The 27,041-nt window shown below is 43.2% G+C and overlaps 1 protein-coding gene across 4 annotated transcripts in view; it reads left to right on the forward strand.

Annotated features, from left to right (window-relative positions):
• The window catches only part of LOC125000900 (receptor tyrosine-protein kinase erbB-4-like), a 264,556-nt gene that overhangs the window by 126,509 nt on the left and 111,006 nt on the right, over nt 1-27,041 (forward strand). The window lies entirely within an intron of this gene.

The raw sequence follows: 27,041 nt of genomic DNA on the forward strand, positions 1-27,041 counted from the left end.
GCTCAGCTCAGTACCCGCCCGTTTTGTGTCACCTATGGCCGCTGTGAATCAGAGACCATGGAAATAAACATTCCATGTATGTAGGGTATTATACCACTTCACAAGAGAAGTCTGATTGACGACTTTTGCCGGGACTTTATAACGGCACGCAACACAATAGATCTAATTATAAGAGGCACTGGTAGGAATTACAGTGGAAGAAATGTCTATGAGGTACCGGGAAGCTGCAGGAAAATGAGCAGCGCTCTGAATGCAAAGTGCCATTCCATCCAGACACAGTGGTCTCTTGGGTTTTACCTGCTCCTCATCAGAGTGTGTGTGCGTCTCGGTGTTTTGCTTTTTTTTCTCCTCGCTATTGCGTGTGCACATACTGTATGTGCCACCAGCCCTAGTCCCTCCCCCATGCTGTTTAATGAAGTGAGGTGTAGTCTAATTACTGGGCCAAAGCTATCAAATGAACGCCATAAACAGTCCCATTAGGCCCGGCGTCATTAGGGAAACAATTAGGCATCTGGGGGATTGTTAAGTGAATGTGAGGAGGGGAGGGTCAGGATTTGGTAGTTATGGGGTTGCCATGGGAACTCTGTCGCAGTCGTCCTGTGGGTCACAGCAAAAACTCAGAAAGACAGAGACAATATTAAATTTAGAGATGTCTATCCAAAAGGCAACTTTTAAAAGTTTGGTTGCTTCATGTTTTCAGGCAGCACAGTACAGAGAGTTTCTTCACTTTTCTGTTTCCCTTTTATTTGCCAGTGTACAATTTGGAATATTGCACTAAACTTGCATGCGCACAATGGTTCATGCAAAGTTCAGCATCAGCATATCATCCGCGCGCACATTTCGGCATACTTAGATTCGCGCATTCGCCAAGCGAGCTGAGGAGGGGAGCGGACTCGGAGGGTCGTCTGTGGACAAACTATTGGACTCGATGTGGAGGGAAGGAGGGGAGGATTTGGGGGTGGAGACGGAGGAGAAAGGGAGGGAGCGAGAGAAGAGCTAGAGGGATGTCACTTTTATGGCAGGCGAAAACAGCTGCTGCGCTTAAATTGCAATGTTCAGCTACCGTGCCGTGGGGTTTGTGTGTTTGTGTCTGCATATATGAATGCGTGTAACTGAAGAGACTGGGGAAAGTGGGGAGGGGGGAGAAGCGACAGAGAGGGAGCGAGGGCAGGAACCGACATGAGGGCAGGGTGATTTTTGCCTGGTGAGATGCTGACAGTTAGATGGATGATATGGCTCCGCGGCCTCCTCGGGTTCAGCGTTTCTCTCACTGAAACCACATCGCTATGACTTTCCTCCTCTTTTTAGAGAACTCAGAGTGAAAGCAGATCTGGGTCAATTTGTCGAGAAGTCTCGGTGTTTGTTTTATCCTGCTCGGAGGCCCAAATGGACGGAGCTTACTCCGTCGGATCACTGTGCGAAGATACGTCTTGGGAATGTCAGTGTGAACTGCATAGTTTTGGACATTGGGAGATAGTGTCAGAGTCAGTGTCAGCTTTATTGGCCAAGGAATTTGCCTCCGGTAACTTTTGCTCTCTTGTACAAAAACACAGAACTTAAATAAGCATAAAGATAAAGGAAAAGAACATATCATATCATATATACATTGATCCAGGAGCCCGGTGGAAGGTGCTGTCTTTATGACGAGTGGTTTTGGTGTACAGTGATCCATACTACAGGCCAAGGGCAGTAGTCTAAACAGATTGTATCCTGGGTGTGAGGGGTCTGTGGAGATTTCCCCAGCCTGCTTCCTGACCCTGGACGGGTACAGGTTGTGGATGGAAGGGAGGTCAGTACCAATAACCTTCTCTGCAGGCCTGCTCTACAGTCTGCCCAGGTCGTGTCTGGTAGCTGATCCAAACTAGGCCGTGATGGACGTGGCCAGTACAGACTGAATTACTGCAGTGTAGAAAATGATCAGTAGCTCCTGGGGCAGGTTGAACTTCCTGAGCTTAGACTTAGGCAGACTTTAATGATCCGCAAGGGAAATTAATTGGCCAAAGTAGCTTAATTGTTACAAAAACACAGGCATTTATACAGCTGGATAGAGTAGGGAATAAAAGACGTTCTGTAGCGTTCACTATGGCAGTGGAGCTGAATCAGTCTGCTGGAGAATGAGCTCCCCTGACCCTCTAATATTTGGTGTAGTGGACGGGATGGATTGTCCATAATGGAGAGCTGTTTATCCAGTGTCCTCCTGTCCTTCACTGAAACAAACGACTCCAACTCCCTACCAATCCCATATCCAGACGTCTGGATCAATTTGTTGATCCTACTGATCCTACTGTCTTTTTTTTGCTGGCACTGCTCTAGTGCACACATTGAAATACCTGGGCTTCCTGAGAAAGTAGAGTCTACTCAGGTCCTTCTAGTCCACAGCATCACTGTTGTCCCTCCAGTCCAGCCTGTTGTTCACGTGGACTCCCAGGTACTTGTAGCAGTCTACCACTTCCAGGCCACAGATGGTGATGGGCTCCACTGATCCTCTTCCTCCTAATGTCAGTGACCAGTTCCTTGGTCATGTCCACGTTCAAGAGTAGGTGGTTTGCCTGGGACCACTCCACAAAGTTCACGATCAATGTCCCACACTCCACCTCCCGTCCATCAATAAGAGTAATTAGAGAACGTCTGCAAGTGGCAGGACACAGAGCTTCTTCTTTCGAACAGTATGTTGCATAACAGTACGTTGCATTAGATATTCCAGATGCTCTGATCCACAAAGGCCCCTCCCCTCGACCCATTGAACCCAAAGGCCTAACACTCCAGGACACCCTCAGAAGGACCCTGTCCATTCTCTGTTGAGTCAGGTTTGCAGGCACAAGGGATACCTACACAATATTAGGAAAGTGGTCATAATAGTATTCCTAATTCTTTCCATAATACTGCTGACAATTTTATTGTCTTCCATAGCACGTCCAACCATATAAAATTCTTTTAAACCAACATCAGTTTGTCTCTAGTTGAGATTCAGCTCACTAAATTTGGCTAGAGATTTGCGTTCTTAGTAAAAAGCCACAGTAAAACCGTTCGGAGCTCCACAGAAGTACTTTCCGCTGAGAGATAAAATGTTATGCGAGTGCAGGCACAGGTGTCTGAAGGCCACAGCGCCGCGCTGCCGCCAGGCTTAACCCCTCTGTCTAGTTTGCTTGCCAGCTCCCCTGGACGCTGTCAGCCTGTCACTCACAATGACCCATTTTCCCCCAGAAGTGAGGCGCGGTGGCGCGCCAAGTGGCCCGCAGTGGCTCACAACCAGCTAATGATGTCACCTAGGCTGAAGGACTCTTCATTAAAGCCAGATCAATCTGGCGACTGGCGCTGCAAAACACGGGGCACCGCGCCAGGGCTGCAGCTGAGAGCGACGGGACGGGGGATGTCCTTCCGTAAGGCAAAAAAAGCAAGACACTGGAAGAGCATGTGTGTTGTTGAGTAAGTTTTTTAAGTCTGAAAGTTCTCCCCAGGCGACCGGATCTATCACAAGTGAGGGCCACGGATGCACACACACACACACACAGACTTCAGCAATAAAGGGAGATGAATGACACAGTCACTGAGGTGTGTGCTCTACGTCGACATGCAGACAGAGACACTCTTTACTGAGCTTATCTCCGGCAAACACCAGCCAGAAGAGACAGAGAGAAACGACAGATACAGCTTTTTTTTTAAAAAAAAAAAAAAAAAAAAGAATAGTAACACGGCTCTGTGAGTTCATTTCAGCACAGCCGGGAAACAGAAGGGGAGAAGAAAATAAAGAGACGGGGGAAAGAGAGGATCCTCACCAAAGGCTTCCCGTTCTCCCTGGGCTGTGTTTCGGCTACAAATGAAAGCGCCTCCGATTTTGATTCTGCAGCTCAGCTATTCTCAAAGCTGTACATCCCCAGAAACGTCTGCCGCGCTGCTTCACATGCAAACCTACACTGAGCTTGTTCAGCATGTTCTGCGGACGCTGTATTAGCAGGAATGTTCAAGTGGGGTCTCGAGTCAAAATCAGGTGACAAGATGCGCTCAAGTGCTCACCCAGAGTGTCGATGGCTCATTCGTATGTAACGAACCTTCATCTTTTTTTCTTTTTTTTTATACTTGCGCCTTGACCTCTTCTTTTCCTTCTTTGGCGTCCTTGCTCCAACCTGCTAAGATGAGTGCGTTAGTCAGAGATTACCACCTCTCTCTGTGTCATTATTCAGAACTCATCTGATAGCACTCCTCTCGGTCTGAGAGAGTGGTTCTGTGCCATTAATTTACTGCGAGGCGGTAATTCAAACTCCGTCACACTTGTTTCACTGCGTGTGCCCTTCAGCTGTGTTTCCCGTTGGTACTCGTGTGTGTGGACACATACTCTTTCACGGTTTCAGTTCGGCTCTTTCTTCCCAATTAAGGAATATTCAGAAATTCTATTCAGCTCAACTTTATTTAAGAAGAATCAAGAACAATACAAAATATTCAGATGCTTTACCAGACCTCTAGAGCAAGCACTAAGGGGCCGTGGCAAGACCTTTTAACAGAGCAGAACCAGGTTCATATGGAAGGACCAATCTTCTTGAGGCTGGCCAGGTAGAAACAGAGCAGCAGGAGGTCATCTGACTAAATCTGACTAAAGCGTACATGTAGAATCTAACCACAATACAAGGAAGAATGCAAAATATAGCTGAGAAAATTTTCAGACCTGGCATTGGTGTAGATGTTCCTAGGACACGTACCACCCACCTACACCAGACCAAACCAGGTACCCCCACCCCATAGCAATGACACTCCTTGATGGCAGCAGCCTGACATGGGCACACACACACACCACTCTCAAAAACATGAAAAACAACACAAGCTGTTGACCTGGCCTCCAAATTCACTAGATCCCAAACTCGCACCCCCATCTCAACCCATACCACCCAAAGACCCCCACCAACAACACCCTGTTGCCTCTCCTTGATTATGCTCATCTGCTGCTCTACAGCTTATTCATTCTAGATGATCGTGTCGTACGAATATTAGTTTTCTTTTCTAGGTGCATGAAGGTTCTCAGTCATTCAAGGTGGTATATGGTATATGGTATATCCAAAATACGAAAGCTCAAGAAACCACTACTGCTACTACCAGTCCAATTGCCCTGGTGATAACTTGTATTTTAAAATAGTTTAACACTGAGTTTACTAAGCTGATCTTCCCAACGTTGCTCTACTTCAAAGATGCACTGTAATCGACTGAAATGTCATTGTCAGGGTGTGTTTGCAGCGTCACAAATATACACCAGCAAATGGCCAACTGGGGCTTTGTAGTTTTCTACAGGAGCTATATCCCAGAACGTCATACTTGGAAAGGCCAGCAGCTCATTGTGTCTGGAAGCAGCTCACTGTGAACGGAGAAAAAGTGAACATGTAACTTATAAATAGTTTTAGCCTTGATGAAAAGATAGTTTCAGTATGGTTTTGTTCATTCTCTGTGACAATCTAAATCCATCTTTGTGTTAGGGTTAGGGTTGGGGTTAGGGTTAGGTTTTGGGATCAGTCTGCATGCTGCAGGCCTTTTGGATGAGAAAAGAACTCTTCCCTCAAAGTGAAAGATGTTATTTACATAAAGAGACAAAGAGAAGTAGAGGACAAGGCCTGAGAGGAGGTCAAGTACTCCTCTTTTCCTTCTCCTTCCTGTTGCGGCTCTCCGCGGCTGTTTCACGCTATTGTGCTCCACGCTGCACAATAGCAGCCGCAGGGCATCTTCTCCGCTGCAATGACACCGCGATCCCGAGCCGACGGTTTCGAGAGGGGGCGTGCCAGCCGGGGACGATCGCGCAGTTTCATTAGCCTCTGATCCAGCGGAGGAGCTCATAAAAGGTTGGGACTGTCGCCTGGAATGGGGAGGCTGTTAGCGCCTCGCGGGCACCCAGCAACGTTCGCATAATTACAGCTCTTAAAGCTGGGAAAATTAGCACCCTGCTCGTGCAAGCCAGCGCCCTGCCAGATCACGGTAGCACTACCCTGATGGATCTTATAGCTTGTTAATTGTGGGGTAATGGAGACGTCTAAGTCCAAGAAAAGAAAAATATAACATTTTAGTTTTTGTTTTATTTCTTTTTTTTTTCAGTTCTCCTAACCGATCCCTGCAGTTGAGTGGATTGTTAAACAGAAGTGAAGTGGTAAAAAAGAAACTGAGAGAAAATAAAACAAAAGCTAAAATCCACAACAAAATTAAGCATAAAGTTGGATTTTGGATCTCTAATGGTGAGATATTACTGTTCCTACTGAGTTACCGTGCTTGCATTTCTTCTCCATCTTTATTTAAGATGTACAAAAGGACAAAAACAAGCAACCAAAGCCATCTTGATGTCTGACAGCCGAACACAGACGGCCCTGTCATTTCCCTTTTTTGCCGTCTCTCCGACTGCCATGGATAAACCCAAGTGTTAGCACTGAAGCTATAAAAAAAAATAAACGGGGGGAAAAGAAACACACACACACACACACAGCCTTTTATGTCAGGTGCTGCTTCGGCTCGGAGTTATTATCTCAGCTTTGTTCTACAACACAAAGTGGTGGCGTCGCACCAGAAGAAAGGCGACTGCATAAAAAGGGCCCTTTAACCGCTAAATGGAACGTGTCGCAATGGTGGTGCATGATCTCAGGGAAGAAGAAGAAGACCTGCTTATTGCACACATTGGGGTTCTATGGGGAGTCGTAGAGCGGGGAGGGAGGGGAAGAGTTGTAAATGAGCAAGGACAAAGATAAAGTCTGAACACTGAGCTTAAGTAGTCTCATGTAGTCTACCCTAACAAGACACAAACCATCAACTAGACAGAAAGTCTGTTATAAACCCTCTTTGGGCATCACTTCTTTTTGTAGCTACAACTGCCCTTAAAAAATGAAAAAATAAAAAGGGCTGTTGTGGTATACTGGTATTAAAATCAAAAATTTCAATATCGTGTTAAAAATCTGCACATGATAATATCGTGTAAATCATGGATTCACAAAGCCGGGTGCACAAGCTGCCTCTGGGGGCTGAGGTACAAGATGAAAAACGTAATGGCAGAGAAGAAGTTATCCTCTTCTATGCACTGTATATGCTAAACTGGCTGAAGTCAGGGAAACTGTCGGGTGGGATAACTCAAGCCAAAGTTGGTGATAAAGGAGGAGAGGATTTGGAGGCAACAGGGGAGAGAAATGCAACGGATCCGGGAGAAGAAAATGAGTGAATCCGAAATGAGCAAATTCAAATAGCATTTAAAGTTCCCGCAATTTTTGGTTAATGTGTATGTGCTTTCTACCTCTGGGCACAAATCTGTAATCCTTCCTCTTTGCTCTTAAAATTACGGTCAAGTGAGTTGTGGTTGACAGAAAACGAGTCAAGTTCTCCGAGGTATGATTTTTCTTGCACGTCTACTCCTGTACTTACGGTACAAGAATGAAAACAACATTTAACCAAACCTGTGAAGGTGATGATCTGAATATGAGGAATTGAACTGTCGGGATGCCTTTGGATTGACAGTATTTTTCTTCAAAATTATGCAGTAAAATGACTTCAACTATCATCCAGGAATAGTAATAGTGTGCAGTAATAGTGAGGATCAAGTCAGTAATCGTGGCACTTACTGCCCCTGTTTTCTTTTGTTCTACTGTTATTTTGAGTGTGATTCATCTCCCAAAAGAGAGAAAACAACATACATTTTTGTTGATATCATGATAATGTCTTTATTGTGACACTTTTTGTCCACAATGATCGTGAAGTGAAAATCTGATATCTTGACAGCCCTAGCCCTAGTCTGAGCCCTAGCCCTAGCCCTAGTAGCAAGAAATAATTTGAGGTGACTTAAAGAACTAATTTTCAAGGAAATCACTGTCCTTGCTGTGTATGGAAGGAAATTAAATACTAGCTGAGGCATCCATTAAAATACAAAAAATACATTTTTTTTATATAAAACTGCAAAAATAAACAGGGCAAACTAAGAACCAGGGGTTGCCGCTGCTGGACCTGACTCCCGTGGGAGTTGCAGCTCCTCAGATTGGCTGTCGGGGTGTCTTCTGCCTCCAGGGGGGCTTGGTAGGTGGTACAACTCCTGCTCATTACCAGGCTCCTGGCTGTCTCGCCTGCAGCACTGGAGAGCTGTTGTTTCTCAGCGGAGAGAGGTGCAAAGGGGCCACGGCGGCAGAGCAGATGCACACGTACACATATTCATGCCACACACATTATGGAAACATATGCATGTTCACACAAACACGCACATTAAGCATGCATGCGCACAGCCTGCCTAGGATTCAGGATCCGGTTGACATATTCATCCCGTTGTGTGTGTGTGTGTGTGTGTGTGTGTGTGTGTGTGTGTGCGGTCGGCCTGCATGCTTGCTTTTTTGTGGGTCTGATCAAAGCAGACGTGGTGCAGAGCAGAGGTCTGGGAGGTGAAATTAAAGTCTTGCTTCTTCCACGCTGTGGAGGGGGCAGGGGGGAGGAGTGATTACCATTAAATTAAAAGGTACGACCATAAAAGTGCGCCACGGCCAAACCCCCGCAATTCATCAAAATGATCCCACGGTGCGTCTTTTGCTTATCAAATTTTAAAATATTGTCCATGACACTGCCGTAACAGGGGCATAATTAATGCACTAAATCAATTCCGAATCAGTCCGCGCGGAGTGGCCCTGCCGGGATGCCGTCATTACCGCAAATTAAGGTGGCAGAAGCATGGGGCCAAGAGGAATGGATGGAATGGCGACTTCCACTCTTCTACAGCCAGTCGTCTTCGTTCCCCACTCTCTGTGACTCACTGGGTGTCAAACAGTGTGGCATTTCTCCTCCTTCACACCTGTGCTATCTTATTACCAGGTGCAAATAGTTTTATTAGCGGCCGCTATTTTAAAAATTTCCCTTATCGAGTCATCCCTAGGCTGTGGCTGACATGTGGGCTTTAATGACAAAACGCACGTCTTCATCTTCAAAGAGGTACACCGTGAGGGATGAATGTGTTAAAGACTTTCTTTTCTTTCTTTCATTTTTTCATCCGAGGAGGATGAATACTGAAAGGCTCGGCACACAATTCACATTAAAATACAGCTGTTTTATCACTTGAAAGGGGTTATTTACTCCCACGACTGACTGCGTGAGATACGAATGCGCGTGGCGCTTTCACTCCAATTTTTTTTTTCTCCACATCTCATATAGTAATAAATGAAAAGCCTTATCTTTTCAAATATTACTTTTCGATGCATGTTTTTTTAAACTGGCAGCTTTACAAATGTGGAATGGGGCAGAGGTATTGGCATGGCACAGTAATAAAAATACATTTTACAGGAAATGTTAATACTCCTTGAGGTTAACAATAGTTTGCTTTGTTGTTAATGACCCCAAATGTTGGGTCTTAAGATACAGTGAAACACAGGGATGGTACATGACTCAGACCACGGGATAGTAGCTAAGCTAAGCTAGGAAGAAGGCACCTAAAAGACTAGTGTCTTTTGATTGTTGTAAGGATTTTTGAGTAATTGGAGACATAAGAATTAGCTATATTCTCAAAATGACGACTCTCCGACACTCCCTATCTTGCCAACATGGATTACTTTGGTGGAGATTTTCACACTGGAGAGCACTGAAAAAAGAGAAGAATTGCCGGCCACTGTGGCGTTACCTCTTGGCGCCTCTGCCTAGGCCACCCGGCATGTACGTTTGAGTGAATCAAAGACACCTCTCTGACCCTTTCATTCCACCACCACAACTGAATTGCCTAAAAAGCTGCGGAAGTGTTGTCCAAATAGTAGCCATGCAGCAAGATACCGTGAAAACTAGGGTCAAGGCCCTAGGGACTTAGCCTTTGTCCTCGATAAAGTGATATTTTTAAAACATTTGGAGTTGGCCATGCAGCTCAACTCGACCTAAATGAAAGATTATTGTCTTGGAAATGTGGATTATTTTTTTTTTTTTGTAATAGTTTTAAACATAACGTGCATAACACAACAGTTGAATACTATGGGTGCAGCTGCCCAAGGTAGTCCTCGAATTTCTGGCATTGACGCAAGTGGCAGCCTTGCCAGTAGCTCTCTCTGACCAAATTTCCCATGCAGCAATTCTATTTTCTTTTTTAGACTGTGCTGTTTGAAAGACATCGCTCTGACTAGGGTCACAGATGCTTACTGGCGTGTGAAGACCCTAGGGACTTAGCCTTGGTCTTCGACAGGGTGGTATGTTTGAAACATTTGGAGTAGGCCACCCAGCTCTTAGATTGACTCAACTCGATCATTGTCTTGGAAGTGTAGAATATATATATATATATGTATATATATTTTTTTGTCATACTTAACATAACACGTAACAGCTGTATACTATGGGTGAACCTACCCAAGGTAGTCCTCCAACATCCGACAACCACGTGAGTTACAGGCTTCCCAAGTAGCTTTCTCTAACCAAAATCTATCCGAATGTATCTATCTATCATTGATCATTTTCAGACTGTGCTGTCATGCTTTTCTTTGCGTTCTGGGGCATTAGACAATTTCTCTGTCACTTTCTAGCTTCCGTTTCAATCTCCCCAACAGCAAGAGATGCTGAATTCATACAACAAGTTGTTGTACCGCCATACTCTTCGCTGCCTCTAGAATTATCGCTGTGACTGCTGTTGTCTTCCACTGCAGCACACGATCATTGTTAGTTGACATAAAACACATGACTGTCAGCACAGCAGCACAAGAGTGTTGCCACAGACATATTTAATACTAATTTCCTTTGTTTTTACCAATGTCATGAAGTGGTCCAAATTTCAATCTTTTCTGCCTTGCACCACCCGAGAACTTGAGAAGTTCAGACAGCACCAGCAACGGTCTCATACTTGTGCAGGGAAAAGTGAAGCGAGACCGCGAAACGATGCCTCGCTGGAAAACACAAATAAATAATGGAGTTTCTCTCGTCCCAGTCTTGTCTCCCACAACTTCCCATGAACTTTGTGAAATCTTCAGATCTTAGCTGCAAACATATGAATGGCTACGTTATGAGAACTGAACAATTTTGTGTCTGACTGTGCTTTGCAGTGCTCATCGTTGCTGCGGGATATATTATGAATGCATACTGCATTTTAATGATGCTTCCTAAAGATTTTAACGGCTCACAATGATTGTGAAAGATGCTTCCGATTGCATATTCCCCACAGTGTGCCCAACAGGAGTGAAACTTCTTCAGAATTCCATTGTTGGTCTAGGTGGTGTGACGCATTATGCGCATGCAAAACATTCTGTGTTTTTAGTGTTCACGGGGTAATGATCTCAGCAAATATGCTGGGAAAGAAGCACAGAAAATAGTGCTACAGTGAAGCAGAGAAAAAAAGTATTTTGATGGTGATTTTAATGAGAGCGCCTCCATCGACTTGATTATCAGCATGACAGACTAAAAATTAGTTGAAAATTAGCACCCCAGGCCAGCTAATATTTTTAGAAAACTCTAATATTGGGTCCTTCATTGTTGTTGATCTTCAACATCAGTGAAATTCTTGTATTTAATTAGGGTACGAACATGTTGCAAGAGTTTAACTTCAGCTTAATCATGTTTTTATGAACAAGCTTATGGACCACCACCAGCTGGACTTGCAGCAGACCGGGATGATTCGTGAGATGTGCTTTGCTCTAATTATCCCTCTTCGGTGCTGTTAGGATAAGTGTGCGTCAAGTGTGGGGTACGTGCAGAAGTTGCTTTTTGTTTTGTTTTTTCACACATTTACCTTGGTACCAGGTGGTGCTTGAATGTGCACTTAAGCAGTAAGGAGGCCAAATGTGGGCAGCAGGACAGATTCAGCAACATGTACTCTAACACCAGTCCGTTGTCCGATCCCAACATTTAGATCACCCAGCCTTCCCCAGGATTTGCATATATTAAAAATCCATCTTAGCCACGGATTCATTTGAGTAAATTATTTCTCTCGATGCCTTTTTGAGATCTACCTCTCTCAGCTGGCTTCAGGAAAATCATTCCTTTCTGAGCGAAAGGAACAGATTGTCAGTGACATTTACACTGTTTATGCGTGAGTGTCAGCATGTATCTGTGTGTGTCTGAGCAGTAGGATATGTGTGTGTGGGATATGTCTTTGTGTTTTCGAAAGTCAGCAAGAGTTTGTGCATCAGGTGAGGTCTTATCTGAACCAAAAATGTTGGGTTTGTACAAACAGAATAAGTGGATAATTAAGTAAATTCTGGCATTGTTTTGGCAGCATAAACATTCAACATGATTAAATTGCCAATATTAATGTTTATTTGCTGCCATAATTTCAAGTCTCCCCCGAATGACTTAGATTGAATAATTCAGAAACCGTTGCTAATGTTTAAAATTAGCTAAAAGTCCATAATTTTATGTTGAGCAACGTCAATTTTTAGCTAGTGTGATAGCAATGTTCCTTTTTGGCACTGTTGATATTTTATTTGGAGATACTATAAAAGAAGCTGGTTAGAGATCAGCGTTAGCTAGCCCTGCTGCCAGAATCAATTCTTCTTTCACTGTGATTGGTTGTATTTCCACCAAATCTGTGTTTGAATTCATGGTCGCCAGAAGAGGAACTTCCGTGATGACTCCCAGACTTAGGCACCATTTCAACTTCAGGACTTTAGGGATAATTAGCAGATTTTAGCTATAACATGGCTCAAATTACATTTGCTTATCATCAGCACAGAAGTTGATTGGACTTTAGGGGTGATTGTGTGTGCTTAGTAACATCACATAACATAAATAACCAGACAAAAGCCCCATATGAGCCTTTGACATCACACTTTTAGCCAAGCAGCTGGTGGGTGTCTCTTTCCTCATTTGCTGAAAATTCCATTTAAGATAGTGCTGCTGGTGTCCTGAAATAACTTGTAGTCCCATTAGAGCTAATGTCACGTCCATTCTATTTTGTATATACTTGTTTTGTGCATTTACTTGAAGTATGTATGCAGCTAGCAAACAGTCCTCTCCTTAAGTCCTCATTTTAAAAAGAGATCCTCTTGGTTTCATCGCAAATTTAAAGATAGTATTATGTAGATATTACAGGTTTGTGAAGTTTTTTTGTTTTTTTTTTTTGCTCCTAATCCAGCTGGGATTGCAGCCAAGGGGCATTACAGTAATTCATTTTAAGAAGATCATTTGTTTGACCAAAGTATCTACGCAGGACTCCTTAAGCAGGTGCACATCCGTTGTGGTTCCGCCCGAAGGTAGTAAAAGGCTCAGATACAATTTATTTGCCAGAAAAATCTGTGAGAAAAGGAAAACTGGCTGAAGCAGGCACCAATTTGAGAAGACATAATGAGGTGGATAAAGCTAAAGTCTTTTGTTAATTCAAATAGTGTATTAGTGAACACAAATTGTGAGCAGTCTCCGAGAGTTCAATTCACCTCGCAAGATCTTTTGAACAAACCACAGTGGATCGACTTTGAGGGGCTACCAGGGGCTAGGGACATTTTGGAGTAATGATGGCATGACCGACAATCATCTACTGACATGCTTACTACGTGGGAAGCTTCACTGAATTGTTAGCTAGTGTCTCCTCTTTGCTTCTTCTGATTGACTGATTGGTTGACTGGTCGGCAAAAGAGGTTATCCATCCAGTCAACTGCAAAGTGCATTTTTGTGCCTGTCCTTTTTTGAACAATTTCCAAGGCGATTGCTCAAATAGGTCTTTAATGAAGGGATGGAGCTATGTGAGCACTAAGTATAATACAAGGGGCTGAGCATAAAGTGTGTCTGTGCAAGCTTATGCAGAGAGTACAAACAATGCAAACAGACAGTGCCAACGGTGCAAAGACAAGAGACAGTGTAAAGACAAACAATACAATAACAGACAGTACAAAACACTTGGGAGACAATGCACTTACGAAACGACAGAGAGCATGATATGAGTTGGTGCAGAAGCCCTGAGCGGTCACGCGTTCACATATTTTCTTCCATTTTCCTGTGATAGCGAGTTAATTTTCTCTGTTTTCTCAAAAGTTCTGTTTTCTTTGTGTATTTAATTAGAGAGAGTTCTGTCATACATGTCCTGCCGATATAATAATAGCCTAATATAACAGGCCTACTGTAAGGTGAGACATTTGTTTTGTGCTTTAATGTTACACTTTCAGACTAGATAACGCTAAAGTTTGTGGAAATCTCAGGAAGACAGAGCTTGTTTTCCTGATAAATAACTCAAGATCCTGAAATAACAAAGGAATGCATGGCTGCTTAGGGCTTCCGGAAGTTAGGGTGATTCAAGTATAGGTTATCATTTGGTTTTGAGTGTGTGTCGGTACTGTGTATGTCCAGTCCAATTTCCGGGAGTTCGGGTTTTCCACTTCAGACCAAGAACCTTAGTTCCAAAAATCCCAGTTCATAAATAAGTCAACAGGCTGCCACTATTCACCATGAATGACTAGTGCTGCTGCTTTCTGGTGACATACATGTATATTCTTTGATACTAAGACATCATGAATGAGTGTGTGAGAGCTGAATGTATGAATGACCTATTAAAAAGAAGCCTGAGGCTGCCACAGAGATGAGCTGTAAACCCTTAGAATATTCCATCAAAGGAAATAATCTTCAGAAATTGCTGTTTGGTTGCATGCGCCTGCTTGGAAGTGCATTGAAAATATTGTCATCACTGGCGTCTGTCATGTGTGCAGATTCACCCGTACCTCGTCTCCCTGCAAATCAGGCCGCGCTCCCCCGATTAGGGCGCTCTGTTTCCAGAGTAATGAAGGAGTTTGGGTTTGCTCCCCGACAGCTGATGATGCCGCTGATATTATTTTCCAGCGGGACAAAAAAAAACAGCTGACTAAACTCCTCCCTGAACCGACGTGCACTCGCGCGCACGCTTTATAAAGAGACGAGACGGATCAAATCTGACACGCCTCGTAATCAGTCGCGCAGCTGTCTGCTTACCTGGTCCGAATGTCGTTACTATTTGCACATTCCACAGTTTGAAAATGAAATAGTGATTCTCTTGTTCTTGTTTGGGGGAAAATAAGCCTCTTTGGACTCTTCTGGGCATCAGATAATGCATATTTAAGATGCTCTTTATATTCCCTGACTGAGAATCAGTGAGCCCCGGACTGCAAAGCAGCGTACACCGATCAGGCATAACATTATGACCACCTTCCTAATATTGTGTAGGTCTCCCTTGTGCCTCCAAAAAAGTTCTGATGGTGTCCAATAGTGTCTGTAGGAGGCCTTTTGGTGCTATGTGTTAAGGAGAGGGGACCTCTGTGGATCAGGATTGTTCCAGTGCATCCCACAGAAACTTGATCAGTCTGAGATCTCAAGAAATAAGTAAGATCTACGTACCATCTTAGAGTTTCTCAGCAGAACATTGCATTTTCACAACAAAGGTTGTTGGGTAAAGTTCTTTCCAGGCATGAGTTCTCAGTTAACTAACTAACAAAACGTTCTCACCAACTTTCTGCGCATTCCCATATCTCAGAAATGAACTCTGTGAGGGTTATGTTGCCATGAAGGTGATTGCCGGAGCAATAACGTGGATTTATTCATGCTGGTGGTGTGTATGTAAGAGCTGTAAAATATGATTATGCTGCCCAGTGTGAGAGGAAGTATGATTTATGCCCTCGCTAGCCTCTCCTAACGCAATCATTAACTGTAACTGCTATTTTGTTTCTGCACATTCACCCCCTTCCAAACTGGGAATCCGTGCATTCTGTCTTCTTTCCCATTGACACGAATTGATTATCTGAGCCGAGTGGTGCATTGTCTACCTATGGCTGCATCCTACCTCTGCGCAGGACCCAATCATCAATCACTCGGAAGGGCCATTAAGCGCCGTTTCCCCACCAGAAGAGCGGGCTGACTCCGGACCTCGGAGGCCACTCGGCTCTACCCCCTTCTTTCCTCTGGACTCATCGGACCCCCCGTGCAGCAGATTGGCGCCACCCCCGAAGTGCCCTGCCAGCTTTCAAAAACTCTGTCCTAACCTGAGATGACCATGAATAATGAGGGACTTAAATATGAGATAGAGGAGCAAGGTGCAAGGGGGTAGCATGCTTCCCACTTTTTCCGTCCATAGCCACTGTCAAGCAAGCGGAAGCCAGCCTGTGGCTGATGTGCACTAGCTTTGTCACATAACTGCATTATGTAGAGTCCCCAAAGGCTACAGCATAATGCGATACGCCGTGCGATGGTTGCCGGGTTCCTACAACAACCTCCCCTCATGAGTTATGTATTAGTGTTTTCACTGCGGCTCAAGGATCAGATACTGTCACTGTTTTAGTTTGGCCTGCTAATGTGCTGCAAACCTTCCCCTTTGGTAATTTTAATTTCCGAGTCAGGGTCTTTACTGTAAATGTGTCTTGACAACGCGGACGCCTCATGGACGCCGCTCATGAAACGGGCCCCGTACGAGATTGTCGGCCTGTCCCAGACAATAAATATCACGGCCGAGAGCCAGTAGCACAGCAGCTGCTTGAGGCACACCCCTGGATAACACACACACAAACAGCACTGTGTCATCCCAAAGTCATTGTCAACACGAGCCGGCGGTGTTGTAACTGAACTTGGCCTTTCAGTGCGCTAACTTCCACAAACTGCGATCTAGCATGTAAAAACTGATTAACACATGTTTTTTTTTTCCCATTGCATTTATAAATCAATATTTTTAAATTAAGTTTAAATTTTAATTACCCAAGGAAATTGCACTCAGAAAGTTAATTTCCCTCCTCTGGTACCAGTTTTCTCTAATTTGTTCTCCCATCTGTCTACGTGAAACCTAATAAAAATACATAAAGAGGAGTGAGCCTCTTACTGGTGAAAGAATACACTTTGATTAACCTTCCGATTTTAACTGGGTCTCATCCCAACTTAGATGGCTTCCAGGTATTTGATCACAATCACGGTGTAGCCTGACTCAGGACACCGCGTGAGAGTGGATCTCTTTCACTGAAAAGCTCATCCAATTAAAGTCTTTTGATTGAGCCCGAGCAAGAAATTGACTTTCCTTTTCCCTAATGTGCTGGCGGAGAAGTTAAAATACCTTAAAGGGAGGGGATTTCTCTGCACCATCGACATGAAAAGTGGTGTGTGGGTTCAAAACACTCGTCCCTCCATGTTTGATGTGGTTTTTCCATTTGAAGTGAGCAAAAAAAAAAAAAAACGCCATCTTTCCCCGGCTGCTCCCTCGATTGCGCTTACAGGAGCACCCCAGGGTACTATCAGTGGTCCTCTTACGAATACTTTAAGACGAATTCTCTCTGCTCAAATACATGGATGACTCATTGTAGTTTTCACAGTGACATTTGGTGAAGTTGGATTTCCACCTATTTCAAAGTCAATGGCCCTCCTTTCAAAGGCCATGATTTTTTTTGATTTTTTTTTTTTTTTTTTATCAACGGGATTTTTGAAAATCTCGAATGTCACGCCCGAGTGCTCTCAGCATACTTAACAGCCAAACAGTCGCACGAGGTGAAGGAGTGCATACTTCTCTCGCGGAGCTCATTGAAGCGAATTGGTAAACAGGTCCCTGCCCGCCCATTGACTTTGCTGCGCCGCGTGGAGGAGTCAGATTGCGCTCCGGTCGGATCAAACTGTTGAGAGTCGGCAGACTTGCCGCCGACATGCGCCGCTGCACTCTCCTTGACTCACTGGCAGAGTGCTCTATATGTATGGAAATGAGCCATAATCACCATAATATGTGTCCCATCTCTTGTATTTTATAATGGTGTCATTATACTTTTTCCCTGCAAGATGCCTTTCCCCCCCACCCCCCACTTCCTCCCCAGCTTCTCCACTTCTGGCGCACCTTTTCCCCTCTACATCTCCTGCTCCCCTCCCTTCCTCCATCTCTTCCTCCTTCTACCTCATTTACACTCTCACTCATCCAGATGACAGGAACAGGTGCACTATTAATTATGCTTTAAAATATATCTCCTCCGTGCTCCACTTCCTCTCCCATCATTGTGTGCTAGCAGACCTCCTAAACTTCTCCTCTTTTTTTTCCCATCCTCACTTTCTGCACCTTCTTCTTCTTCGGTGGTGCCGGTGTGCCGCTGTTTCCAGGCCTGTTCGGGTATAGATTACAAACTTAATTGATTCATTATCTTGGGGTTTCAAACCGCCCTCACGTGACCGCGTGCGACTATCTCGTTATCTCGAGACCGCAAATTGCGATTTTTGCGACGCCCGTGTTAGCCATCCCGAGATAACGGCTGAATTACGTCGTTATCTCGAGGTATCAAACGTGTTTTCTCGCAGGCGCGACAAAGATCTCATTATGTCGAGATAACAAATCCGTGGTTTTTCAGAGGCCCAGCTGCTTCGCCCCGCTGATGTTGTTTAAGAGTCTATCCAAATCGGCTTAGTCTGATGAAAGAGACACTGTCAGGAGAATAATGCAGAGTAGATTAAAGTTTTAAAAATAAATAAGTAAAAGAGAATTAACCCCACGATGAAAATAAACCCCATTTGGATAGAAACCTCAGTGAGAAATAATGTCGGATCAAAGCAAATTACAAGATAATGAATTTAGGTTTTCATACATGCAGATCAGATCAATATAAACCAGTGGGTCTCCACAAGCCACCGGAACAGCTTCAGCCTCCCTCAGAATAAAAGTAGGATCGCCGTTCTTCCAAAGTTACTTCTTTGAAGATGGCAACAGAAAGACTTTGCTCAATAATCTTCTGAATTAGAAACCTATTATCCATACATATTATTTTAGAAGACTTATAATCACACTAAAAACATAAAATTAGTGACTTTTATGATATGCTGGAGGAAATTCATCTTTCCCAAACCTATTAAATATTTGGTAAAAAAGATTTGGGCATAGAGATTGATGAAAACACCTGGCTTAATATTTGTGATAGAATAGATTTTCCATTTGCGAGTAATAAGATAAAAGATACAAGTTTTAAATTCATCCACTGACTGAACACCACTGCAATGAGGACACATAAAATCTCCCAAAATAATTCACCATTTTGCCCTAGATGTGAAACCGAACAAGGAACGTTTATGCATTTGTTTTGGTTTATTGTGAATTATTAAAACCTTTCTGGGCTTCAGTTCATGTTTTTACCAAGTCAGTTTTAGAATTAGAGTTTGATTTAAATCCATGTTTGTATTTACTCTATGACATGCCTGGTTTTTATTTAGACAATAGAAAATGCATATTTCTAATTCAAATTCTATAATACTAATTATTTCATATTGTGCCAAAAAAAAAAAAGTATACCAACACTATGGAAAGAATTACCTCCTTCATTTAAGTTGTTTGTAGACCACCTTACAATTTTTGATTTTTTTCTTAGAGAGAGACTTACAGATAAAGAAAATATGGTCGGGGAAAGTTTTTTGTTGAGTTGTGGGAATCTTTACTTTCTCAGCTTAAGGAACAAGGATAACGACTGTGTTTTTTTGGTTAAGAGTTTAAGCTATGTGTCATTAAACTGTTGAGTGACTGTTTGGTTGTGTCACTGTTTTGTTTCGTTTATTGGTTTGTTTTGGTCTGTTACTGGATTTGGGAAGGAAAACTTATAAAGTTGTGTATGCACGATGGTTTTGTTTTATTCTGCTTAATCGCTGACTACGCATTCATTACTATTAATTTGATAATAATAATAATAAAAAATAAATAAATAAATTAAAAACAGTCCTGCTGTTAGGTTGCACATTTGGTTACAGTTTTGAAGCTCGGTGTGGGTGGAAGCGGCGGCACCCATTTTGGCAAAAGATTCTTCCTAATTAGGCTACTATGTTACATTGTGACTTTAAGGTGCTTCGCTTTAAATCTAGCATGTAGCTATTTAGGGATACAAGACCATTTATAAATAAAAATTATTAAAATTATTATAAACTCTAAAAAAAAAATATAATATAATTGTGTTATTTATATATATATATAAACCATGGAGTCGCGAGTACCCCTGGGTACTATCACTGGACCTCTTACGAACACTTTAAGATGAATTCTCTCCACTCTATCTATTTTAAACACCCATGGGGATTGACTCCCTTTTCTGAGCCAACCTCTGGTGGCCATTTTTGGAACTGCAGTTTTAAAACAATTCCACGTCAGCTTCATTTTTTCACCTTGGAGGCGGGGTGATTCTTCCCCATCGATTCAGTTTTTTTCTCAAAATGCCATAAGACCTGGATGACGTTAAAAAAAACGGGGTGGTTAACATAAACGTTGCTGCTAACTGAATGGTTTTTTTGTGACTCTTTCTAAGTGGTTAACAAACCACAGTCTACAAGGTAAAACCCGCAAACCATCCAGTCAACCCTCACCTCCCCATCTATTCATTTTCTTCCTTCATTTTCCCCCTTGTCTGTGTGTTTTAAAGCTCAAGGATAAGGTCAAGAACATCGGTGTATCGCCATTTAAGTTTAAAGGTGCTAAAAATGTATGATTGACATGATCTTTTTTAATGCCGCCAATTAAACTCAAGGAAGTGGGGTGAACGTGCAGAGTATTTTAAGTCAGACTTGCGTTAAATTCTTTTTCCTGTTAAACTCACTAGTGCATACAAAAAAATCTTGGGTGAAGCCCAAAGGCAATCCCTGAGAAGCCTGCAGAAATCTGTATGCATATCTGTCGGCTGTGTTGGCAAGGCTTCCTGGCTAACTGCAAAGTAAGTTGGATGAATAAATTATAGGTAGATAGATACCGCATTTTGGTAGATTAGCTTACAAAAGTGTCTCTTTAGTCGTGTTTGAGTTAAAATGGGGCAAGAGTTTCGTCTTTAGTATGCATCACCGCTCTGGCTTCGCCAACTGTTGCTGAGTTATGACGAGACACTGTCGCCTGGCGCGTCTCGATTCATTAAATGACAAATCTGTTTACTTTGCAAAACAATTGTTGGGTCGTTCCGACGCTCGCTCGCATACAGATAAGCCTCCTTCCTTTCCGTAAGAAAAAAGCCGAGTGTGTGCCTAAATAGCGCGAGACACGGGAAGCATCCGAAAAAGGGGTTACAGGTGCCTCGTATCAAGCAGTTTCAAAGTCATTTACTATCATTGTTATGTTGTGGGGACCTGATAAAGCCCAGCCTGAATGCAAGGTATCCTGCAGAAAGAGCAATCTAAAAACGTGTGAAATTCCCACATTTCACACAGAGGTGCACAGAAAGATGCGAGGAACTGAGCCTGCCGGGAATGCATAGGATTCTGTTTGACTGAGCGCTCCACACAAGGCTGCTAATTGCCCACGATTGATGGAGAACAGCGCTAGAGGAAACCTTAAACTTGCAATGCATCACTGGTAGCTGACCTCTGTCGACAAAGTCTCGTCTGCGCCTCGTGGCGGTGTTTTCTTCTTGCGCGTGGGCGGGGGTTATCGGCACATGCGAGGCCTGCATGTGCACTCAGACTGAAGACAGAGTTCTGCACGAACCCTTTGTGGCGCTCGCGGCAGGAAAAAAAAAAAAAACCCTGTGATCCTTCAGACTCGGGCTCGAATCAAAAGATTGTGTTGAAATAATGAACCGGACTGCGCAAAGATTTTCGCCCGCTTTTTCCACGTCATTTTTCGGGAGGATTAAAGGGATGAGCTGGCAATTGAAGGTCCGTGCACCTTCTTCGTGCAAATTAGCTCCCACTCACCTTGTTAAGTGTACACGTCTGAGAAAATGCAAGGATAAAAAAACACGCGCTTGTGTGCTCGCTGTCCACCTTGTTAAATCTGAGCACATCGCCCACAAGGCAGCGGTGGGCAGCTTCTTCTCCGAGTAGCATCCTCCAGCTTCTGTGTTTGTGTTTTCTGAAACAGAGCGCAGTTGAGGGGAAATGCAGGTGCTTGTGTTTACTTCCCTCCGGACCTCCCTCCCTCCTTCCTTCCCTCCTTGTCTCCCAGCTTCCTCCCTCCTCTGCCACGGAGGAATGCAGATAAATATTGATCGAGAAAGCTTTCAGAAAATAACTCTTTATGGCGACGGGAGCGGAAATTAAATAGCGTCAAAGCAAAGGGAAATTACTGAGAAAAGACGGAGTAATCCTTTAATTTAATTAGGTAAATTACAACAAAAACTCCTTTCTGTTCGCCTTTCTTCTGCCTCTTCTCTCCCTCCTTGATCTCCCTCACTCCCGCTGGAAGGCTTTCCTGCGGTTGCTAAGCAACAGGGAAACAGTTTTTCTTTGCTTTTGCCAGCGGGTCCCGGAGGCTGGCAGGGAGAAGGGGGCACAGTGGAGGCACTGTGGAGTCTGCCAGCAGCCGAGTGCATACCTACAGCTGGGTTGGGTTGCGGAGCGGCCTCCTCGCTCCCAGTCATGACGCCCCCGGCTGGCACCTGGGGGGGTTGCGACGGATTTGCCTCGACCCCCGGCTAGTAAACACGGGGTCAGAGTGGGGTCAAAGTCATGAAACGCAATGACGTCCAACCAAGAAGTCTCATCGACAAGCCTTTCGAATCCAGGGAAAGTTTCTAATTCTCACATTTGACATTGATTCTAAGGGGTTTCTGACAAGCAAGGAACCTCAAAATAGAAATCCCTTTTTGCAATAAGTATGCTAATCAAAGCCTTTGCTGAAATGGATTCTACTGCTCTTTTATTATGTTGTTCTCTCTCCCTTCAGGTGATTGACACATTGTAATCTTGCTAATAAGCACCTCCTCTCTCCGTTTCCTTCCCATTGTGTTAGCATTACAATAGGCCAACTTGGCAGGTGCGCCGTGTTCGGTTAGCACTCACTGTAGAAGCTAATCTCAGCTACCTGCTATTATCCCCGAAATGCAGGCACCCTGCGTGCCGTGTCCCGACTGTCAGTCTCCACTAAATGTCCCCCAGGGGTCAGCAGCCAATCAAACCTCGCATTACTCATTTCCTCCTTCCCTCCCAACCAATCATCCACATCATTACTGGCCTGTCTGTGGTCATTAGGATGTCTCTATAGCTGCCGCCGCAGTTTTTTTCCCTTCACGGCCCGTCGCTGGATATTTAAAGACAAGTCAGTGCCATCATGTCCAAACTCTCTTCTGGAGAAAAAATAAATAAATAATCAAAAAACAAAACTTGAATTACTCTACCTGCTACATGTTGTTGAAAAGCTATAAATTGAACATGACCAAGATTGATAATTTCATCATTGTGTCAACAGTGATAACCCTAACCCTAACCCTACCCCGAACCCCAAACCCTAACCAACCCAGTTTCAATCACCTTTCCTAACACTTTTCTAAATGACTGTATTTTTATTATTTTTTGCTACCTTATTGTTTCCACCCCTCCTGGTCTAAACTCACATGGCTCAAACAGTAAGAATGGCTTTATTACAAAAACTATCAAAAAGAAACAATCGGATCCAGAGTTTACACGGTCCCATTTACACAGGCGTACCACTCTCAATCTGGTGAGGCACAAAGTGTCAACTTAATATTACATTATATTGCATTGTTATTGGGAGCCAACATTCTCCCATTCAATGGGGTTATGTGCCCAATACACAATTGACCGGCAAGTCACCGTAGTAGTGCGGGTAGATTGCAACGACAGACTCATGGGCAGTCAGTCTGAAATCTCCTTGTGTAGGCGCTTGATTGCACAAGGAGATTTCCGACTGGTTGCCCATGAGCCTTCCAGTTTATATCGACTAAAGCTGGACCAAGTTAGAAAGTAGCAACAAGCAGCTACTGTCCAGATTATGCAACCCTGGCTGATTCATGCAGTGACCATAAATGTGTTGCATTGTATTTCATAAATATAATTCATTTCGATTTGGTCATTGTAAAAGTAGCTCACAGGCCAAAGAAGTGTCACCACGCCTGGTTTACCAACTTGTGGTTTCTGGCCTACAACTGGACTGGACAGAGGTCAGTTGTAAAGATAACATACATTCACTTAACACTTTATTAGGTACATTTGTTCAATTGCTTGTTAACACAAATAGCTAATCAGCCAATCACATTTAGGCATGTAGAGGTGATCAAGACAACTTGCTGAAGTTCCAACCGAGCATCAGAATGGGGAAGAAAGGGGATTTAAGTGACTTTGAACGTGGTATGTTTGTTGGTGCCAGACGGACTGGTCTGAGTATTTGAAAAATGGCTAGGGTTGACAGAGAATGGTCTTAAAAAGAGAAAATATCCAGTGAGCGGCAGTTGTGTGGACCAATGTGAGAGGTCAGAGAACACGTCCAACCTTGAAGAAGAAGCAGCAGAAGACCACACCGGGTGCCACTCCGGTCAGCTAAGAACAAGAAACTGAGACTACAGTTCACACAGGCTCAACAACACTGGACAATAGAAGATAGGAGAAATATTGCCTGGTCTGATGAGTCTCGAAATTGGGGAGAATTTGACATGAAAGCATGGATCCATCCTGCCTTGTATCAATGGTTCAGGCTGCTGCTGGTGGTGTAATGGTGTGGGGGATATTTTCTTGGCACACTTTGGGCCCCTTAGTACCAACTGAGCATGGTTTAAATGCCACAGCCTACCTGAGTATTGTTGCTGACCATGTCCATCCCTTTATGACCACAGTGTACCATCTTCTGACGGCTACTTCCAGCAGGATAATCAATCATGTCACAAAACTCGTATCATCTCAAACTGGTTCAACAGATCTCAATCAAATAGAGCACCTTTGGGATGTGGTGGAACAGGAGGCTGTCATCATAGACTTGCAGCCGACAAATCTGCAGCAACTGTGTGATGTTATCATATCAATATGGACCAAAATCTCTGAGGAATGTTTCCAGCACCTTGTTGAAAGTATGCCAGTAAGAATTTTGGCAGTTCTGAATGCAAAAGAGGGTCCAACCTTTTACTAGCAAGGTGTACCTAATAAAGTGGCATTTTGGTTGATAACAAAATATTTTGTTATGCAGACGATACAGGCCATCATGTCAATGGTCCTACGCCGTTGGGACAGTGTTCTGATTAAAGCGACCTTTTTGGTGGACAGTGTTGGAAATTTCAGCTTTACTGAGGAGAATAAGAAGGAATGATTGACAGGAAGAAGTCCTCAGACAGCCACTTTTTAAAACTGCTTTCTAATTAGTCTTGTCAGCGGTGGTCGGCAAAATGCGTCAGTGCCGCATTAAACAGCTGTTGTAGGTTGTGCACGTTAGGGAGCGCCTCGCGCTGCAGTTTGAGTGACTCCGATGAATGATGCATGCCCACGGCAATGGAGTTTTTCACAACCAGGGAATAAGTTGTGTTTCAGACACACACATAAGGCTGGGTTTGAGTGTCTGGTAATGATGCTGTATAAAGATGTGCTGTGCTGCCACTTTGATTGATAGCCCCGCCAGCTAGAGGGAGGTTTCTCTCTGTACGTCTACTGTCTGTCTGTGTGTTCGACATCGCTGACCTTAAGTTTTTTTTTTGTTTTTTTTTTTTTTTTGGTTATTTTTCTTAATCTGATTAGCGATAACCCACAGGTTGAGGACGAATTGCTGCGGGAATTAAACTCAAAAATATTCAAAAATTCAAAGTGCTTGCCTTGGCCCCATCCTGCAGCCTGACGTTGCAGTTGAATTAATTTGCCTCATCAAGAGCATAACACAGAGGTAATCAGGCTGATGTTTAGTGACTTTTGAGAAGGTCAATTGATGCACAATGAGGCAGATAGTTGAGGTCTTCCATCCTCTTCAGCGAGGCACTCAGCCCTCTGTTGCGACGTATTATATATGCGTCAACTCAGGCAGTCGGCTCAGAACTGTCCACTTTGACTAATGGCAGGTTACTTCCATTTTTCATTATTAGGTTACACCTTACACGCAGTTTGCATGCCATTCCTTCAAGATAAAGCATCCAAATCGATCAAATACCATTAAAAATTGATTTTATTTGAATTTAAAAATATAGTTTTTAAGGTTCAGGTGGGGTCTCGTATCAACCTCCAATCAGAGGAGAAGCGTAATCGCTGTGCAATTGAGGTGACATTTTAATCATTTTAGACTGTATGTCCAAGTTTTTCCATGGGGTTGACATTTCAAAATGCAAATAGCGTGCTCCGTGCACAGAAAATGAGAGGAATGTATTACCGCGTGGCCAAAATGACATCGAAAGCAGAGGAGTTGGAAGCAAAAAAATGTGAAATTCGGGGAGGTGAAGAGTGGATTTGCTCACATCTGATGCCAGCAAACAGTCACATCACTGACTTAAGTCACACGTTAGATACATTTCGGTTTCCAGTAGCATCATCACTCAGAAATGGGAGTAATTACAGCCAGCAAAAACTATAAAAAATAAAACAAGAGGATAGTGAGGTAGGTCCATGTATGTTTTGGTCATTAAATTTTCTGTTCAGAAAAGGATTAAAAAAAAAACATTTTATAATTCAAAAATTAAAATTTATCTTTATCGGTGTTGAGAATGGATAAACAAAACTTTATAAAACGCCTGCTCTTAATTTCCTGTTTCAAAAACCAGAAAATAAAATCATTAGAAGACTTTTTTTTTCCATATTACAGGACCTGAGGTTTTTGTATTTTAAAGTAAGAGCATGTATGAGGACGACGTAACGGTGTAACAGAAGTTAAAGAAGTTAGAGTCTCAGGGAAGAGGTCATGACTGCAGAAAAAAGACCAAAGAAGTTCCAAAGACATTTTAGCCTGGGATAGGGAAACCACTGATAGAAGTCATATATTTGGGCGCTCTTGCCATAAACATGGTACCGTCCTCATACGTGCTCTTACTTTGAAAATGTGGACTTCCATTTGCAAAATATGGAGATAAAAAAACAGGCACTTTTTTGTTCCTCTCTCGATTTTATTGCTTATTTTTAAAAACAGAAGGTTAAAATCGACCAGTTTTTAAAGTTTGAAAATTTTTTGAAACTTTTAAATCCATTCTCGACCCTGATAAAGAAAAATGCCTTGAATTTCAATTTTAATTTTTTAAAATCAAATAACCCCTCATTTATTTTTAATACTGTTTTCTGAACGGAAAATTCAGTGACCAACACATACACAGGTTGTAAGTATGGAGATGAAGATATATGGTAGATATGGGATTCATGGCTCTTTGGGAGGAGCTGGATCTTGTGTATGCGTTCCTTTCAAAGAGCCATCGAAAAGACTGGCTCATTTTGATATTAATTTATTTTTAAGATGCCCGTCTCGGGGTAACTTCTTTTAGAATAATTCAAATTTAGAGTCTATATATAGAGAAATGCTTTATTTAACGCATGAGCGGGAA

Source organism: Mugil cephalus, chromosome 23 (genome assembly GCF_022458985.1).
Source record: "Mugil cephalus isolate CIBA_MC_2020 chromosome 23, CIBA_Mcephalus_1.1, whole genome shotgun sequence".
Taxonomy (NCBI): Eukaryota; Metazoa; Chordata; class Actinopteri; order Mugiliformes; family Mugilidae; genus Mugil; species Mugil cephalus.